Source organism: Adiantum capillus-veneris, chromosome 4 (assembly GCF_014529385.1).
Source record: "Adiantum capillus-veneris isolate H3 chromosome 4, ASM1452938v2, whole genome shotgun sequence".
Lineage (NCBI taxonomy): Eukaryota > Viridiplantae > Streptophyta > Polypodiopsida > Polypodiales > Pteridaceae > Adiantum > Adiantum capillus-veneris.
In genome coordinates, this window is record NC_140934.1 from 15938003 (window position 1) to 15957644 (window position 19642).

General features: G+C 42.7%; 1 protein-coding gene across 1 annotated transcript in view; it reads right to left on the reverse strand.

Annotated features, from left to right (window-relative positions):
* Positions 1–2507: 2507 nt before the first annotated feature.
* The window catches only part of LOC147458777 (uncharacterized), a 46062-nt gene continuing 28927 nt past the window's right edge, over positions 2508–19642 (reverse strand). The window contains exon 2 of the mRNA XM_086509691.1: positions 2508–2660. The gene's annotated coding sequence lies outside the window, so the exon portion shown is untranslated. The remainder of the gene's footprint in view (positions 2661–19642) is intronic.

Below are 19642 nucleotides of genomic sequence, written 5' to 3' on the forward strand. Positions count from 1 at the left end.
TCTTTTGCTAATGTGAAAAGACAAAAGAATCCCAAAAGATCATTCCTTCAAAAAGGTTTTTTTTAATTGTTTTATAGTCAGATATCAGAGCATGAGATTAACGAAAACCTGTGAGCAGTCACCATGCCAAGCAATTTTCCAAGCAACTAAGGAAGACCCAAGTCTAAGTGAGGGGAAAGCACCCTCACCTTTTATAGTGGAGGAAGCAGGGATGCAATCCGACATATATTCATTAGTGGTGGTGCCGCGGCCACCTAGAATCGAAGAATGTAAGAGGTAATCTGGGTAGGATTCCATCAATGAGTGGGAGGTAGGGAAGCCAAGGCCGGAAACTTTCCATTATGCGAGTTTGTCTGCGCGGGGTAGTGATGACTGTCACGACAGCACGATGAAAACCTAAGTAGGAATAGTGAATTAGAAAGCCCCCTAGGTTTTTTTAGGGGCTAAAGAGTAAGTTTTAGCTAAAAACTAAAACTGGTAGGAGGTAGATTAGGGGATAGTACCCATAGGGTGGCCAGAACAAAATGCTGGGAAAGCTTTTAGCTTTTTGGTAACTAGCTCGAATATTGACCAATGTGATCCACATAACAAATTAAGCATTTGTTCAGCACAGGGTAATCCCTTACCAGGCAGCAACTCAATTTAACCACTTGAGCTCAGACAGTGATTCGGAGTGTAGTCTACAATCCCCTCCAGATGAGGTGTTAGAGCAGCCATAGCCCCAAGGCAGTAATTTAGCATGTAAAACATAAGGTGAAATCTCCTAAAGTCACAACTTTAAAAAAATTTGAGTGTTTGGAGGTCATATATTGTGGCCAGAAATGGCAATTTAGAACATTAACCGAGCCCCATAGATACTATTTAGGTCAGAAGTATGACCAAGTGTGTGTGTGTGTGTGTATAGCTATGGTCAGCTGATGTGACACAGTGTGTGTGTGTGTGTGTGTGTGTGTGTGTGTGTGTGTGTGTGTGTGTGTGTGTGTGTGTGTGTGTGTGTGTGTGACAGATTGGTCTCATAGGTCATGTTGACATTTTAAAGATGTTAGTAGAGTTATCCTCTTATTTGAGTGCCTACCCCCCTACATACCCATTTTGTGCTCTACGACGCGCGAATGACAATCGGCAGACCAACAACCCCCATCCGGATGCCATAAAACAAGTAAAAGTGTCCTCTCTCTCTCTCTCTCTCTCTCTCTCTCTCTCTCTCTCTCTCTCTCTCTCTATAAATATACATTAAACCACGCCTATAAGAAATAAACAATAGTAGGTGTTACCTTTTCCTAGGCTTGGCATGGCAACCTTCCAAAGATGAAAAGCTCACTAGGACCTTGGGCACACTTCAAACCTTCACTCTCTACTCTCTATTTTTGTGTACCTCTCTCTCTCTCTCTCTCTCTCTCTCTCTCTCTCTCTCTCTCTCCCATAATAAAATCGTTCATAGTACCATTTCTAGCATGCACAAAAAATAACTACATGCTTTACACGTGTCAAACGGCTAAAATTAACTAGAGGACATTTATTGCACCGTAACCTTTTGATTGAGAGGTCACTTTCACACTTACTGGGTTGTACAATATTCGTTGGCATGCTTATTGTAGCACCTTAGAGAGAGAAAGAGAGAAGAAGAAGAAGATACAACCTGCATGAGAGAGTGAGTCAGTGAGTGAGAGAGAGAGAGAGAGAGAGAGAGAGAGAGAGAGAGAGAGCACTTAGAGGGTGATGTAGCCCAGACCGTGAAATTAAGCAGAAAATGACAGGGTTCACAGAGCTAGGAAATGTGCCAAATGATCATAACACTTTTTAACTACAACGGTTAGGTACCATTAAGGTACCACCCTCTAATATCCTTTAGTGAATTCAAGCCATTATTTACCCAAGGTTTTCAAACCTAGCCAATTATACCAAGGATATAGCAAGGCAATGCTTCCACCCCACTTAACCCAATTAATAACCACGGGTTAGATACCATTAAGGTACCACCTACTAAAAAAATTACCTAGTGAATTCAAGCCGGGTATACACCAAGGGCACCCCCGGCCAATAGTCCTAGCAAATTATACCAAAGAAATAGCAACATGCCAGAACTAGCCATGTGTGTGTGTGTGTGTGTGTGTGTGTGTGTGTGTGTGTGTGTGTGTGTGTGAGAGAGAGAGAGAGAGAGAGAGAGAGAGAGAGAGAGAGAGAGAGAGAGAGAGAAAAGAAGAAAGACGAGGAGAAGAAGAAAAGATATTCCAACATAGTTGGAACAACCCCAAAAGATTTCAAAGATCCTTTCGATAAACCTTGAACTCAAGTTTTAGACGGAGAGAGAGAGAGAGAGAGAGAGAGAGAGAGATGATAAAATTGGATCGACGCAAGGGATGATATACACAAGTTGAGCACAACTTTTGTGTGGCGTGTTGTGTTGTGTTGTGTGTGTGTGTGTGTGTGTGAGTGAGTGTTTCAATAACAATATTACGTATAGACCAAAGAATCCTTTCAAATTACAAAAGACACTAGAAACTATGTCAATGAAAAAGAGGTATAATTCCCATTCATAGTACAAAACAATCTTTATGCATCAGTGCTGAAATTAAGAGCCAGAAGATATAATAGTCCGCATCTTCAAGCCAAGGAACTTTGAAAACCATAGTTAAGAAAGTAACCCAAGTAACCCTCACCTGCACCCATGGAAACAACACAACATTTAGTTAGCATTGGTACCGTATGCAGGATGCATGGGTATCCCACATGTTATAGATGTCACACAACTAGATTGCTTTCAAAAATAAATAATAAGAACGGTCAAACTAATCATATATTCAGAGATGAAATCATCTACAAGGGGACAAAAACATATGAAGCCCCTTGTTCTTTACAAGCTATTATGATTAAAGTTCTATAGAAGCAGCTATTCAAGTGCCTCTACCGGCATATGCATGAGGAATACTCACAACCATCAAACAGTTTGGACAACAATCCATTTCAATGCCAAAAGCCACCTGAGATTGAGTTGGAGCAGTCAACTCCACACTAGCCTGCTTATCCTTGCTGTTTTCCATAGATCCAACACTTAACACTACCCCTTTGTAGGTAAAGTCCTCACAGTCCTAACGTACAGACACTTCTCCCAAATACACACACCACCAATGCTAAGTGAACATGTAAAGCTCACCTTTTTATAGGGTTTGGAGCAAGTGGTCATCTTCCTTCTTAGGCGTATGGCGGGCCCAACTTCAAGAGGGGGATGGTGTAACAGCGCAGCCATGTACAGAGAGAGAAAGAGGGGGGAAGAGAGAGAGAGAGAGAGAGAGAGAGAGAGAGAGAGAGAGCACTTAAGAGCGTAGTATCGCATACCTGTCAGGAGGAGCCACCTCGCTATTAAGTAGAAGACGACATCATTTACAGAGCCGGGTAACTCACCCATAACCCATTTAGTATCTAGGGGTTAGGTACCATTAAGGTACTACCTTACAAAAATTACGTAGTGAATTTAAGCGAGTTATTCACTAAGGTACCCCAGGCCAACAGTCCCAGTAAAAATATACTAGGGAAATAGCAACACGCCATAAACAGCCATGTGTGTGTGTGTGAATGCGTACCAGTACCAATACCAGCAAGTATTAGTACTAGTACCAGTACAACTCCAGTATTACCAATACTAGTATAGTAGTATTGTAGTATAGCAGTATCAGTACCAATATAGTTTAGTAGTACCAGTAAGTACCAATACCAGTATATATAGTACCAATATAACACGAGTACTACCAGTCTAGTATAGCAGTATAGAAGTATCAGTACCAATAGTGATAGTACCAGTAGCAGTACCCTCTGTGTATGTGAGAGAGAGAGAGAGAGTACCAATATCAGTCCCAGTATAGTCTAATAGTACCAGTAAGTACCAGTACACATACCAGTATATATAGTACCAATACAACACCAATACTACTAGTCTAGTATACCCATATAGCAATATCAATACCAATAGTAGTAGTAGTGGTAGTAGTAGTACCAATACCAATACTCTGTGTGTGTGTGTGTGTGTGTGTGTGTGTGTAGTATCCCAGGCGCCATACACAATGGGTTGGCAGTAGGCCCATTGTGTATGGGCCTATTGCCTTGTGAAGTAGATGATAGTAACAAAAGTTGAGTATGAAGCATTAGCAGAGATGTGCCAAGTCAAAATGTTCTTGAAGAGAGACAAATCAATCTTATCAATAGAGTATCTGATATTGTCTTCAAGGAAGACATTACTCCTCTAGGAGTTTTAAGGCTTTGGCAGCCAGTTTGAAAAAAGTGTGGTTGTCATTCATAATCTATCAACGATTTATTTTATGCTTTTGCTCCTGATCCCAAAGAAATCCTCATATGTGTAGTTTGTTTAAAAGTAACATGTTCCTGAAATCATCAGAAGAGAACTTGGCTAACTCCCCTTTGTGAGCAAGTGTCAGGGCGGGAATGTTTTCAATGAATTTAGATAACTCTGCCACCCCTTCCTTAGAGTTGTTGACAAGTTGGGCAAGGGTACGGACACATTTATCAAACGACAAAGAGTTGGCTAGATCAGCTGAAACCCCTGCTATCAGTTCAGATGCCATAGGGTCATGAATCTAAGTACCTGAAGTGATGCTTTAGAAAGAGGCACCGTAGGAAGCTCTATCCCTTGAGATAGTGCTAAGTTCTGCAAAGTCCATAAAAAAATTATTTAGAGAAATATATCAGCAAAGGTAAGAACTGGTAGCCTCTTCAGCTTTCAACCAACCAGGTGAACCTATAAGGGGCATGTGAAGAGAGCCCCATCCCTCAAGGATCAGTCCAAGGTAAAATTATATAGGACAGACATTGAGGGATTAAAATATAGTAACTAGGTATTTGAATAGTATCAGTACTATTCTTGATGTTAGGTGTGTGTGTGTGTGTTTCAATAACAATATTACATATACACCAAAGAATCCTTTCATATTACAAAAGACAATGGAAACTATGTCAATGAAAAGGAGGTTTAATTCTTATTCATAGTGCAGAACAGTCTTTATACACCAATGTTGAAATCAAGAGCCAGAAGATATAATAGTCTGCATCTTCAAGCCAAGGAACTTTGAAAACCATACTCCTAGCTCTATAGACTATGCTAAAGTCACTTATACTGAGGCCCCAAGGGACAAAGGTCATGAGAAATTGAAAAATCAAAAGGTTGGTCTCGCACAGGAACTAAAAGAAGTTAAGAGAGAGCTAGAAATAGGCCCAAATGGCAACAAAATAACTAGCTCGCAAGTTGATTGCATTGGAATTTGTGAGGAAAGTCTGGCGAATTGGACCTTCATTGCTCTGAGGAAGTCTTTGCCGCATGAGGTAGCGGACGCAATCACTATTGCGATTTTGCCATCAATTAACAAGAAACAGCTAGCTTTGCAGGCTAAATTAACGCTTGTGTTTGGATTCAGTGGGAGAGTCCCGAATAGTATGAGCTGATTCAATGGATTTAGGGACCTCAGATTCTTGAGCATGGGGAAGCAATTGAAAGTACCACATATCTAGCAAAGGGATTCTGCTCAGTAAGGTTCAAGGAGGACGCTGATGTCTTAAAGATCCTTGAAAAAGGTCCCCTAATATTTAACAAAACCACTGTCTACATGGTTCCTTGGGAGCCTCTTTGACTCTCCTGAGACTCTCCAAGGGATACACCATGTGTGGGTTGAGTTCGCGGGTTTGCCTAATTGTCTTTGGGATAATATCAAGTTGCTTGCTAGTCAATTGGGCACCCCTCTATTGGTTCCTAACAAATGATGAGCACACATGTGGTGGTGCTTCAACTAAAAAACTTTGTATTAGAGTTGATGGTCGCTTCAAGAAAAAACATATTTCCACATGCTCACATTGTGGTGGTCTTGGCCACAATGAGGGTACTTGCAAAGCTCCAATTGCAGATTGAATATGTAGCTGGGATTTTGCTTTATTTTGTATTGGAGAGCCGGAATGTGTGAGGAATTTTCTCTTCGATTTGCTTGATATGTAGCTAAAATTTGGGCTTCATTTTGTATTGGAAAGCCAGAATGCATATGAGGGATTTTCTTTCTAATTGTATTGGAGATTTGACTCCATCATGAATTGAAAAGCCTAACCAGATTTTCCTCGCGATTTGCTCTAAATGTAGTGGAGATTTGCTTTGCCTTCATTTTGGGTAGAAAGCTCGAATGCATATGAATGATTTTCTCTTTGATTTTCTTAATTTAGGACTTGAGGTATCTTGGAAATTATCAAAAATTTTAAGGATATTTTGGGAAAATTTAAGGCGAATTTTGTGAGCAGATTGGGAATCTTGAAAATACAAGGAGCATTTTGGGAATTTCATCAAATTAGAGGGATATTTTGGTAATTTTTCATTTAATTTTTCACATTCTTAATTTCTTAAAATATTGTGTTCAAAGGAGTTTTAGTTTGGTTGGTTGAGCATTCATTCGTTGTGACCTGTGTCATGGGTTCGAATGCGACCACGCAAACCTGATAGTGCTCACGAACATCCATTGTATCACACGAGCAAGAGCGAGAATGCTCCTACTGCTACCAAGCAAAAAATATGGCTTCTCCAGAAATGGAACAACTTATATTCAACATCCGCCAACTAGTTATCAAATGTTAAGTATGAGTAATTCGATTTTTGTAGAAGCTCTTAATTAATTCTTGAAGTCTTGATTGAGAATTGAGATGTTTTTCCCTTTCGGTGGTGCAACATTGAAGTCAGTAATTGCATCCCTATTCTTCCAAATATATGTATAAACTGAACAAATCTTTTTGTTTACCATCCACCATGGTTGGATGTAAACAAGCTTTCGCAACCATTTTTCTAGATTTACCTACTGCCAATCATCGCAAGCTCCTCTTATGGATGTGTGTATGTACACACACACACACACACACAAGTTCTAAACCTACGCATCATTAAGACATCTAGATGCATTTGAATGTAAATTTTAATGCATGCAAAGAGGTCTTAGAGCATGTTTGGGTACCAAACTTGCAATTCTTGCCACATAATTGAACTTCACCTTTGTTCTTCATCTACATTTTTAGATGCCAAAAGGACTTCAATTCGTTAGAGCAGTCACTCACCCGATTTTGATTGCTCAATATGAAGGTCGAGAAACAAGCCTCGTGGCATTTTGACACTAGATCCATGTCGCCATTGTCTTAACTTTGTCAGAAGGGATGTGATTGATGATATAGTAAATCTTATGTGGTCATCGTCCTAACTTTGTCAGAAGGGATGTGATTGATGGTAGCAACATTGTTGATGATATAGTAAATCCTATGATTTTATATCTCCACATGTAGATCAACCCTAGGATTTTATGTTAGGTTCTCTGCCCAAGTTGGGCGGCCATGTATATGTGAACATGTAAGAGCCTATACAAGACACCCAAAAAGTCTAATCCAACACTCTTTCCATTGCGTGCACTTCTGTCTTATCTTCTTCATTGTGAAATCGAGGGACTAAAGTAAACAATTAGGAGCAGCATATCGAGCATTGGTGGGGTTTGCAGCTCACCAAAGTGGAATCTTAGAGCTCAATAAGGGCACCGAGCTGAGAATCTAGCAGAGTAGCAGGATTTCGCAGCTCAATTCAAAGACTAGGAAGCAGAGGTGAGCACCGAGCTTATAATTGAGCAAAAGACCAAGCTAGGCATTGGAATCAAGAGCTAGCGTTGCACATTCGAGCAATGCTAGCACTTGGGTTTGCCTTGGTTGTGTACACACACACACACACACACACACTTTCCAACAGCGCTAGCTCTTGGGTTTGCCTTGGTTGTGTGTAATCACACACACACACACTCCAAGAATTGAGCAGCTTGGAAATTGAGGCATTGTAGGGAAAGTCCGCCGTATCCAACAGAAATCAAGCAATTTGACATAGAAATTAAGCATTTCTTTTTTAAGATGTGTGTGTAAAGGTGTGGTCACACACACACACACACAATCTCGATGTAAAACAAGGCCCGACCTCGATTGAGAGAGAGAGAGAGAGAGAGAGAGAGAGAGAGAGAGAGAGAGAGTCCTACTCCTAGCTGTATAGACTATGCTAAAGTCACTTCTACTGAGGCCCCAAGGGATGAAGGTCATGAGAAATTGAAAAATGAACAAGCTTGTCTCGCACAGGAATTAAAAGAAGTTAAGAAAGAGTTAGAAGCAAGCCCAAATGGGAACAAAAGAACTAGCTCGCAAACTGGTTGCAGTGGAATCTGTGAGGAAAGTCTGGCGGATTGCACCTTCATCGCTCTAAAGAAGTCTTTGCTGAGGTAGCCAACGCAATCACTATTGCGATTTTGCCAACAATTATCAAGAAATAGATAGCTTTGCAAGCTAAATTAACGCTTGTGTTTGGATTTAGTGGGAGAGTCCCGAACGGGTATAAGTTGATTCAATGGATTTAGGGACCTTAAATTCTCAAGCATGGGGGAGCAGTTGAAAGTACCACATATCACTACAACATAACATCAAGATATCGACGCAGTATATATCGACGGCCGTACCTTTCCACGCGGTTATCGACGTACTTGCAGCCCATCGCTATATGCGTGGGAATATCTGTTGATATGCACATGGAAATACGCGTGGCAAGGCATACTTTACCACGCGTATATCGACGGGATATTACCACGAGTATATCGACACATATTTCGATGCAAAAAAAATTTGAGGGGAAAAAAAGGGCAATCCGCGCGCAGGCGGTCATTTTCGCCTGCGACGCGCTCAGATCTCTTGGTCGAAACCTGCCGCACAGGTATTATGAAACTCTCCCCCCCAACCCCCCTCTCTCTCTCTACATCGTGTGTGTGTGTGTGTGTGTGTGTGTGTGTGTGTGTGTAAGAGAGAGAGAGAGAGAGAGAGAGAGAGAGAGAGACAGAGAGAGAGAGAGAGAGAGAGAGAAGCGTGTGTGTGTGTGTGTGTGTAGGAAAGAGAGAGAGAGAGAGAGAGAGAGAGAGAGAGAGAGAAATGTGTGTGTGTGTGTGTGTGTGTGTGTAAGAAACTAGAGAGAGAGAGAGAGAGAGAGAGAGAGAGAGAGAGAGAGAGAGAGAGAAATGTGTGTTTGTGTGTGTAAGAAACTAAAGAGAGAGAGAGAGAGAGAGAGAGAGAGAGAGAGAGAGAGAGAGAAATGTGTGTGTGTGTGTGTGTAGAAAATCAAAGAGAGAAAGAGAGAGAAATGTGTGTGTGTGTGTGTGTGTGTAAATAAGAAATTACAAAGAGAGAGAGAGAGAGAGAGAGAGAGATGTGTGTGTGCGTGTAGGAAATTAAAGAGAGAGAGAGAGAGAGAATGTATGCGTAGGAAATTAAAATTAAACAAAGAGAAATTAAAGAGAGAGATGAAATGAAATGTTATATTAACGTCTTCAAAAGGCCAAAGTGACCTATGAGACCAGAAAGTTACAATGTGGTGGATTTGATACAAAGTCAGAGTAACAAGATGACAAAATGACAAAATAAATTATTATGGAATCCTAAACTGCTGGGTGTGGACTAAGTAGCTAAAACAGCTAGCTGGGATAGGTAGATCATAGGAGATCCAGCATCGATCGCTGGCGGATCTCATCAATCTCCTCCATGGTCAGTAGTCTGACCGGGCGTTGTACATGTCGAGCCAACATGACCTAGATCCTTTGATGCAGCCTCTGTCGATGTTGTGTAGCCCTCCGCAGTCGTGGGCGTCTGGATCTCCCTAGCTCAGTCGCTCGTTCAATCAGTATGCCTCTGGTGTAAAGCGACGAGCTCTGCTGTGGTAGACACAGAGAGAGAGAGAGAGAGAGAGAGAGAGAGAGAGAGAAATAAAGAGTGATATATATATATATATATATATATATATATATATATATATATATATATATATATATAGAGAGAGAGAGAGAGAGAGAGAGAGAGAGAGAGATAGGGAAGTAGAGAGCGAGAGAGAAAGAGACATAGGGAAATAGAGAGAGAGAGAGAGAGAGAGAGAGAGAGAGAGAGATAGGAAAATAGAGAGAGAGAGAGAGAGAGAGAGAGAGAAAGAAAGAAATAGGAAATAAAGAGAGAGAGAGAGAGTGACATATATATATATATATATATATATATGTATATATATATATATATATATGTATATATATATATATATATATGTATATATATATATATATGTATAGAGAGAGAGAGAGAGAGAGAGAGAGAGAGAGAGATAGGGAAATAGAGAGAGAGAGAGAGAGAGAGAGAGAGAGAGAGAGAGATAGGGAAATAGAGAGAGAGAGAGAGAGAGAGAGAGAGAGGAAAATAGAGAGCGAGAGCGAGAGGAAGAGAAAGAGAGATAGCGAGAGCGAGATCGAGAGATAGGGTACGTAGAGAGAGAGAGAGAGAGAGAGAGAGAGAGAGAGAGAGCGAGATGGAGAAAGAACGAGAGATAGGGTACGTAGAGAGAGAAATAGAGAGATAGAGAGTGATATATATATATAGAGAGAGAGAGACAGAGAATTAACTAGAGATAGCTACAGAGGTAGAGAGAGAGAGAGAGAGATAGATAGTAGATAGAGAAAGTCGGCGTGAAAGAGTTACGTTGGAACTCTCTCTATCTCTCTCTCTCTCCCCCTCTAGAAGAAACTATGGAACTAAAAGAGGCAAAGGGGTTTTGCCCGCTACATGCATTGTCATGTACACCTGGGAGTGCACATATGTGTCTACCCATATAGGATTTGACCAATAAAGACGAGATTTTGACCCGGTGGTCCTGATCTCCGTACACCTCTGGACCGAGGTGTATGGAGATCGAGCAAGATTAGAGAATGCGAGGTAGTTTACATTGTGAGGAGTATATATATTAAAACAACATTCATAATCATTATAGATGGCAACATCATCACCTAACATGGAGGAAAAGATTGCATGCTCGTGCACGCTCTGCAAGTATCAAATCCTGCGCATGCGTAGGATATGTAATGAGCATGTGCACAAGTACGGAGAGTTTGCTAAAGAAATCGTACAGAATCTACGATACGACTCCTACGGAACGGGCATTGATTTTCTCGACATAACACCTACATCTGAGAGAGAGAGAGAGAGAGAGAGAGAGAGAGAGAGAGAGAGAGAGAGAGAGAGAGAGAGAGAGAGAGAGGATTATGCGTGAAGGTCCGACCAATATAGAGCCAAGGATGGAAGCAGAAAAGGCCTTACAGACAGAAGACGACGGCATGGAGGAGATGTTGGATGCCTTCTTTCAGACAAGCGACGAGAACGTTAACGAAGCAGCACCAGAAGCCGTGCACCTATCTCCTGAAGACATGTTGAGGAAGTTGGCACGTCAACCAATCTATGAAGGCGCCAAAATATCTGTGCTTCGTACTTGTCTAACGTTTTTGAATCTTCAGTCAATGTACGAGTGGTCAGATGCAAGCGTCACTGCTTTGTTTAGATACGTAACTTACAAAAGAGATTTTCCGATTGCAACGGTGACGTGCTTGAGGAGCTTTTTAATTTAATGTGGCTTAAACAAGTTGCGGGAGCAACTTCTCCCGGCTTGCAATGAAATGCCCCTCTCCAGGCCAGACGCAAAGCAACTGACCTCAGTTGGCTTGGACTACAACAAGATTCATGCATGTCCAAATGATTGCATTCTTTTTCGCAATGAATTCGCAGATTGTCTGTCGTGTCCTAAGTGCGGAGCAATGCGCTACAAACAAGATGCGGTTGGCGAGACAGTGCCAGCTAAAGTGTTGCGGCATTTCCCTATTATTCCTAGGATAAAAAGTATGTTTTGTTGTGATTCCATTGCAAAGTTGATGCGGTGGCATTATACGAATAGATTCACTGACGCAACATTTAGGGTGCCCGCTGATTCAAAAGCTTGGAGGCACATTGAAGATACCTGACCACATTTTAAGAGTGAACCACGCAATTTGCGTTTGGGCATGGCAATGGATGGAGTCAATCCATTTGGCTTGAGAAGCTCGTCATGGAGCACTTGGCCTGTGTGCCTTATCAATTACAACCTCCCGCCGTGGCTTGCCATCAAGAAGGGTCATTTGATATTAAGCTTGATTGTACCTGGTAAGTTCAAGGCAAAAAACATGGATGTTTATCTAGCTCCACTAGTTGACGAGCTCCAGGAGTTATGACATGGGATCGACATAGCAGATGCGGTTGAACCAGTAGGACAAGAGCATGCAAGGATCCATGGACTTCTTATGTGGACTATGCATGATTGGCCAGGATACGAAGAAGCTTCTGATAATGGTTCTTGATTTACAAAATTCTCGCTATTCGCAAACACTTTGCCTTGGCCTGAATCATGCTTTAATATATGCAGGGCTTACAACTTCGGGATACAATGCATGTCCAATTTGCAGGCCGTCTTTGGATGTGCGCTATTCTGCCTCTCTTCAAAAGACAATTTATCAAGGCCACCACCGTTATCTTCCAGATGGCCATCACTTGCGCGAAGGTCAGCTTGGTCGCGTCGAATGTCGTTCTATGCATATACAAGAGTCGCGTCGCCGATGGGAGCAACATGAGGGTCAATCTGTTCCAGGAATGAAACGTTTGTCCATTCTCCATACGTTGCCGTACTGGGGTGATCTACTAATTAACCATTTGTTGGATCCAATGCATATAGTCAAGAATGTGGGAGAGCTCCTCTGGAAGACAATCATGGGAATGAAAGACAATCGAGCTTCACGAGATGATTTGCAGTCAGTTGGAAAGATGTCAGAGTTGTGGCGTTTCACCAATGCAGCTGGCCAAACAAAGCTTCCAAGAGCGCCATAGGTATTGCTAAAAAGTGAGGAGCGACAAGTTTAAAGGGTGATTTCAGAGTTCAGAACGCCAACAGGATATATGTGATGTCTCAAGACAGCATTCACCCGTGACGATCAACTATCAGGACTGAAATCGCACGACTGGCATAAGTTCTTACAATTCATTCTTCCAATTGCGATTAAGGGGTGTTTAACGTAGGAAGTGCGGACCTACATATACAAGATTTCACAGATAGTACGGTGGATCTCTTCCAAGGAGATACGAGAGGAATCTATTGCAGTTTGCATGATTGAGAAGTATCTACCCACGAGCTGCCTAACTATCCAAATGCACTTGCTCGTCCATGTAGTAGATGAGGTTACAGTGGCAAGTACAGTCCACAGCCGTTAGATGTTCTTTCTAGAGCGGTTCATGAAAACACTTAAAGAGTTTTGTTCGCCAAAAAGCGCGTCCAGAGGGGAGCATGGCAGAAGGATGGCTTGTGCAAGAGTTTCTTGTCTTGACGATCGAATTTCTATCCGTTTCTGACCCAGAAATGCCTCAACTGTGAAGCGATGAGGAGGATGCAAGACTGGTGGGAGAGGAGCCGCACGGACAAGGGGTGCCGAAGAAAATGAACGACGCCATGCGAGAAAAGATCATGAAGTTCTGTATACTAAATTCAGAGCCGAAGCAAAAATGGTTTGAAAGGTACGAAGAAGAGAAAGAGAGACGCAATAGGGAGCGACACGATTTCAGGTGAAGCCGAACGACTAGAGGCTTACACTTGCCAGACTATCTCGCTCCTCTACCTGAATTCCCTACAATGGCATGGTTGGACAAGACAGTGAGAGCAGCTCGACAGATCGGAGAACCCATATCTCTGGAAGAGGAAGAGCTGGCTATTGGATGTGACTGGAGGTATCATACATACATGGCATTGTGGTCGCATGAAAAGCATTTCAGAACACAATAAATTGACAGCAGAAGAAACACGTTTGACAGTGGGGTAATGGTTAGTTTCATGCAAAAGAGCAGGGCCAGTGCCAGAGACACGAATGAGAGCACTAGCAACCTGGATTACTGTGGTCTGGTGTCAGATATCCTGAAAGTCAGCTTCATGAGCTTTGAGATGTTTTTGTTGGATGTGAAGTGGTTCAAAGTGATTACTTATGGTCGCAATGCAACGGTACGCAGAGATGGAAACAAGCTTGTGCAAATGGATTCTACAAAGGTTTGGACAGATGCGAGCGACACATTTGCTCTCCCCGAACATTGCGAGCAAGTGGTCTTTGTATCGGACCCTCGAGAGCGACAATGGTGGTTGTGGTTCAGGTTACTCCAAGAAATAAACAAGTACTTGAAGGGCAAAATCTCCTGGAGGAAAGTCGGTCAGACGACGCAGATACTACTGTGACATTAGATGAGATGGACTAAGGTATGGCAGAGGAAACTGACAGATATACGACAGATGACGTAGACAAGGCAGATATGACACTTGTAGATGAAGATGCAATGGATGAAGACAATCTACCAGAACGAGTTGGGACAAAGTTATATCTGCAATTAGAGATAGACGATGATACGGTGCAAGATCTTATCAATGATGCCTCACTCGTCGATGCATAGGCCTGTAAATGTTTGTGTGAAGACGTTGATTTAAAATTAAGCTTAAAGTTAATTTAAACAAAGGTGTTCTGACGCTTTCTTTTACTTTCTTTGTGCAGGACTTTAGTATGGCATACCAGTTTCCAGATCCCGCTTCTATGAGTACAGATGCATTTATGGGTTTCGTCACACGGATGACATCCAGTCAAATGGCAGAGGCGTCTCAGTACTGGGTAGTCAGAGGCACGACTACTACGTCTCCGGGCTTCACACCCGAGGGTCCGACGCCTATGGGGGGGACCGTCTACGGGTACGACGCCTACGAGGTCTTCCATCACGGCCGCTTCGACACCTAGGGGTACGACAGAGGCGGATACATCCTCATCTCCGCAGCACAGGCGCACTCGCCAATCTCGACGATCATCAGGTGGAGGTGGTGGTTATTGTGGAGGAGGGTCCACGTGCGCTTCGACCCCTCCTCGCTCACGACCTCCGTCCTACCTAGGCACACTTCTCAACACACCTCGGACACCTTGGAGGGCACACGATCTTAGTGCCTCCAAGCTCTATACTGTACGGGTAGATGGTTCTATTGACATGGATAGAGTCGGGACTGAGATAAAACAACGGATTCGTCAACTCGCAGAGCTGCAGTTTTCGACCAGCATTCTGACGCCTTGGCCTGAGCAGGATCGCGAAAAAATCAATTATATAGTGGAGACCATCATGAGAGAGTGTCAGCCTGCTCCGGGTTCAAAGGATCTTCCAAGGAGGTGGATCAAGGGTGTTACACGAGACACCGTGAAACATCATCGAGATGCAGCTCGGCAAGCTTTCAAAACCGGCTCGCCGAAGCCTTCGGGCATCCCACACGAGATGTGGCAGCAGATTAGGGAGGATGAGCGGATAGCGGACACGCGGTTTAGACAGCAGCGTCAAGCCACGGAGATACCACAGATGACCAGGGGAACATCTCATCTTGGCAACGGAGGCTTCGACATCTTTCGCTATGAGTTTGTGAGTTTCCAATCCAATCCTAGCTATGGCGTTTTTTTAAACGTGATGAATCATGTATTCTTAATTACTTTGATTTTTGTATAAACGCGGAATCTTGCAATGCATCGAGCCCCGACACACCAAGAGGAGACAGATGGATATCGTAGAGATATTTATGAAGTATTAAATGATCTTACTGCCTCAGGAGAGCTTGTAGACTGAGAGGCTTTAGAGTCTCGCTGATCGATCGAGGTGAGACGTTAATATGTGTGAGTTGATTTAATTAAATAAGTATATGTGAAATAACATCAATACTAATTTTGTGACTTGTCTTATGTACAAGTTATGATGCGTAGTCATCAGTGGATTTCATATATATGTTTTGTGAGACACAGACACGCTTTTGTGTCTCTTTTTTGTATAGACATGGTTATGGTTATTGTTCAGATCATAGTTATGGTTATTGTTTTCTTTATGGTTATGGTTATTGTCCTTGTATAAACATGGTTATGGTTATTTTTCTTATATAAACATAGTTATGGTTATGTTTAACTTTATGGTTATGGTTATGGTTATTGTTTTGTTTATGATTATGGTTATCATTATGGTTTTGATCAATATGGTTATGGTCCGTTATGGTTTTAATTTGATTATGGTTTTGCACAAAGTTCGTTATGGTAATGGTTTTAAGTTGGTTATGGTTTTGCACAAAGTTCATTTCATTTCTTTCATTTGCCTTAAATCTCATGTGAGATCCTACATGGATAGCATGTAGGAGGCGTATACATATGGTTTTTTTTTTAAAAGTTTATGTTAAAACGAAGGGAACTCTGCCGAAATTTCTGCAGATGCACATGAAACCGGCCTGTTCAATCCAAAAAGGGCGGTAGACTTTACTTTAAACCTTGATTTAGCTTTCACCCATTATTAGTCGTCTATTTTACCTGTACTTTCAAGACACAACAAAGGGGAGAGGGATACAGGCTGCTAGATTGCACCTGTATGAGTAGACGGACACCAGATTGGCCCCTAACTTAGGCGCCCCTTTCGGTATTTCTTTATTGTTCAAAAGAGGGAATAAACGATGTGGTTCCCTACAAGCTGCCCCGCACAAACTCGGCTGAATTTCCACTGTTCCAGCCTGATTTCGGCAGCATAACTGTACTAGAACCCTTCACGGTCAGTATTCCCACGCATTGACTGACTTTCCCGACGCCTACGGGCACTTTGCAAAACCTGGCGAGAATGTGCAGCACGCTGAATTCTCTGTTTTCAGCCCTGAAAATGCGCCAGATCGCCTGTACAGCGGTCCCCTTGCGTCCCCGAACCTCCTGGGGGTATTAGGGTCCGTTTAGGGCCAAAACCCTAAACCTGCAAAAATACACAGCAGGCTGTAATTCACTGTTTCGGGCTCCGTTCTGCGTGCCGGTCGCATCCCTAGCAAGTCCTCGAGCTCCCGCACCTGTAGGGCTACTTGCCCTTTGAATCGGACGAGATTTCTGGCGTGAAACCTCTCCGAATTCACCTGTACCTGCGGGGGGATTAGCCGCTAGCTAATCCAGTACCTGTGCAAGAGGCTCTTGCCTCGGCATTCGCGCATGAACCCACACAACTGTACATTGGTCAAATGAAGAGCCCACTAGAGGGGCATAACATACTGCCAAAGGGGAGAGAGAGGGCAGTGCGTAGCGTGCAGGGCATCACTCCTGGCACCGCACTGTGCATAAGAGGGAAAGCAAGCACTCCATAGCTCTTAACCTGTGACAGAGACTTGCAAAATGAGCCTCCCAGCTATAAATCACGTTTTTGCCTTCTCTATAAGTAGTAAACTGGCCTCAGAGTGCCAAGTGTCACTCATTTGTGCATTTTCCCGCTTTAGACCCTCGGGTCTAAAAATATCTCACCTGCAGCCTCTGTTGACTTGGCCACAGAGTAACAAAATGATCCCCATGTCAAACTGCACGTAATGACGCGAAGACATTTTCAGGTCCCAAAATAGCAGTTCCCTAAATTTTAGGAGATGCTGCCATTGTATCTTTCTAGGTCATCCGACCCTCTTTGTACACTGCGGCCACATCCAGAACTGAAATGTAGCCTCTGTAGCAAAGGATTCCACTTTGGCTAGTCAATGACCCCACTTGGCTAACCATAGTCCTTGTCCAACCTTAGTGCTCTCTTGCCCTCAGGCCTGGACTCCCTCTGGACAGTTCCACACTAGCTATGCAATGCAGGGCAGTTAGATTTCCCGAGGGGTGTTTCCAAAAAGTGAAAGTAAATAGATAATAAGAAAGAAATCAACAAAAAGGATAGATAGTAGTCACACGCTGGTGACATACCCCCCTCTTGAAATCTCAAACGTCCTCGTTTGCATCTATGTCGTCCATGCTTACTGTCAACACTGATGTATTCAACACATGTCGACACATATACGACACATACATGCTCATTGTCAACCCTGGTGTATTCAACACCTCGTCGACTCATGTATTGCCTGCGTGTGAACCCTGTCCCAATGACATAGTGGTAGCTTCGCACTCTGCCATTGCTTTGAGTCACTAACTTTCCAATGACAAAATGGTAGCTGCACATTTTGCCACTGTCTTATAGTACACGTTGGATCCCGTAACACTTTCGAGCATACCCAAACCGACAGTTTAAGAATGCAGTTACACATGTACTCTTCAATAGAAGCAATCACTGTATCCTTGACAAACTGACAAGAAATACTCACTTCTATAGCACTAATCAAACTTTTGGACATTCCGTAAGAGCAATTGCCAAACTGACAATCTGTACAGCTCTAACATTCATGTAACAGGTATTTGATTTGAGCTCACTTTAAATACCATGTACATCATTTGTTTCAGAAGCCATTGTCACACTAACAATCCATTTAGCTTTGAAACTCAAGGGGTCAAGGTAGGTTGCAAATCGAAGGCTTCCAGGTAAAGTGATAACACAGTTGGTGACTCTGCAAGTTCACCTTCTTCCATCCACTTAGCATCCATTGGTGGATAGTTTCTGAACTTTACCAAGTAACGCCTAAAAACCTTGCCTTTCACTTTCCTTTCTTTGTGTGCCAAAATCTGTTCCGGGACCAAGATCTCGTCAAGTTCCTCGACTTCCGGCTGATCTTCAGCTGGCATATCTTCTGGCACATCACCCACATAGGGTCTGAGAAGACTCACATGAAACGCATTGTGAATCTTCCAATTGTCAGGCAATTTCAGCCTATATGCAACATCACTGATTATGTCGCACATTTGAAAAGGCCCATAGTAACGCATGCTGAGCTTTGGAAACAGTCTTTCCTTGCCCTTCATCTTCTTTAACCTTGCCTTTTCAAACCGTAGAAGCACCCAATCACCAAGTGAATATACCACTTCACGACGGTGACGATCAGCTGCTTTCTTTTGCTTTGCCTGAGTTCTTTCTAAGGCCACTTTGACCTTCTTGTACATTTCATCCATGTCTTGAATATACTTATCTGCTTCAAATATCTTATCCTTTGTATGCAGTATGGGAGGAACTTTCTTGCCACCTTCAACTATCTCAAAAGGTGCCTTGCCAGTTGATGAATGCACTGTATTATTGTATGCATACTCCACCAATGGCAAATACTGCTCCCACTTTCCTTTATGCTCTGACACATAGCACTTCAGCAGATCTAGGACAGTAGAATTTGCCTCTTCTGACTGCCCATCTGTTTGAGGATGAAATGACGAAGAGAATTTGAGTGTGGTACCCATATTCTCAAACAAGCCTTTCCAGAACAAACTAGTCATGCGTGGATCACGGTCGCTAATAATCGACTGTGGCATGCCATGATACTTGAAAATATTGCTCATAAACAAGCGTGCCATCTGATCTGGCTTTATCTTCTTCCTGACAGGAATAAAATGAGCCTGTTTGCTGAATCTGCAAATAATGGTCCAAATACCATCGTTTCCTGTCTGCGTTCTCGGAAGATCAAAGATAAAATCCATAGCAATACTTTCCCATGGTTTATCTGGAATAGGTAGGGGTTGCAATAACCCTGGTGCCTTTTGCCTGTCAAACTTGACCTTTTGGCATATTAGGCATTCTCGCACAAAGGCATCCACATCCCTTCTCAATGTAGGCCAATAGAAGAATGTCTCAACCGCTTTCACTGTAGCATCGATACCACGATGCCCTGCATACGGTGGGACATGACTCTCTTCCATAACTTTGCGTCGCAATGGCTTTGTGACACACAATCTGCCATGCATCATCATGAACCCGTCTTTAAGAAGATAGTGTTCATGACGTTGTCCATCCATTAGTTGCT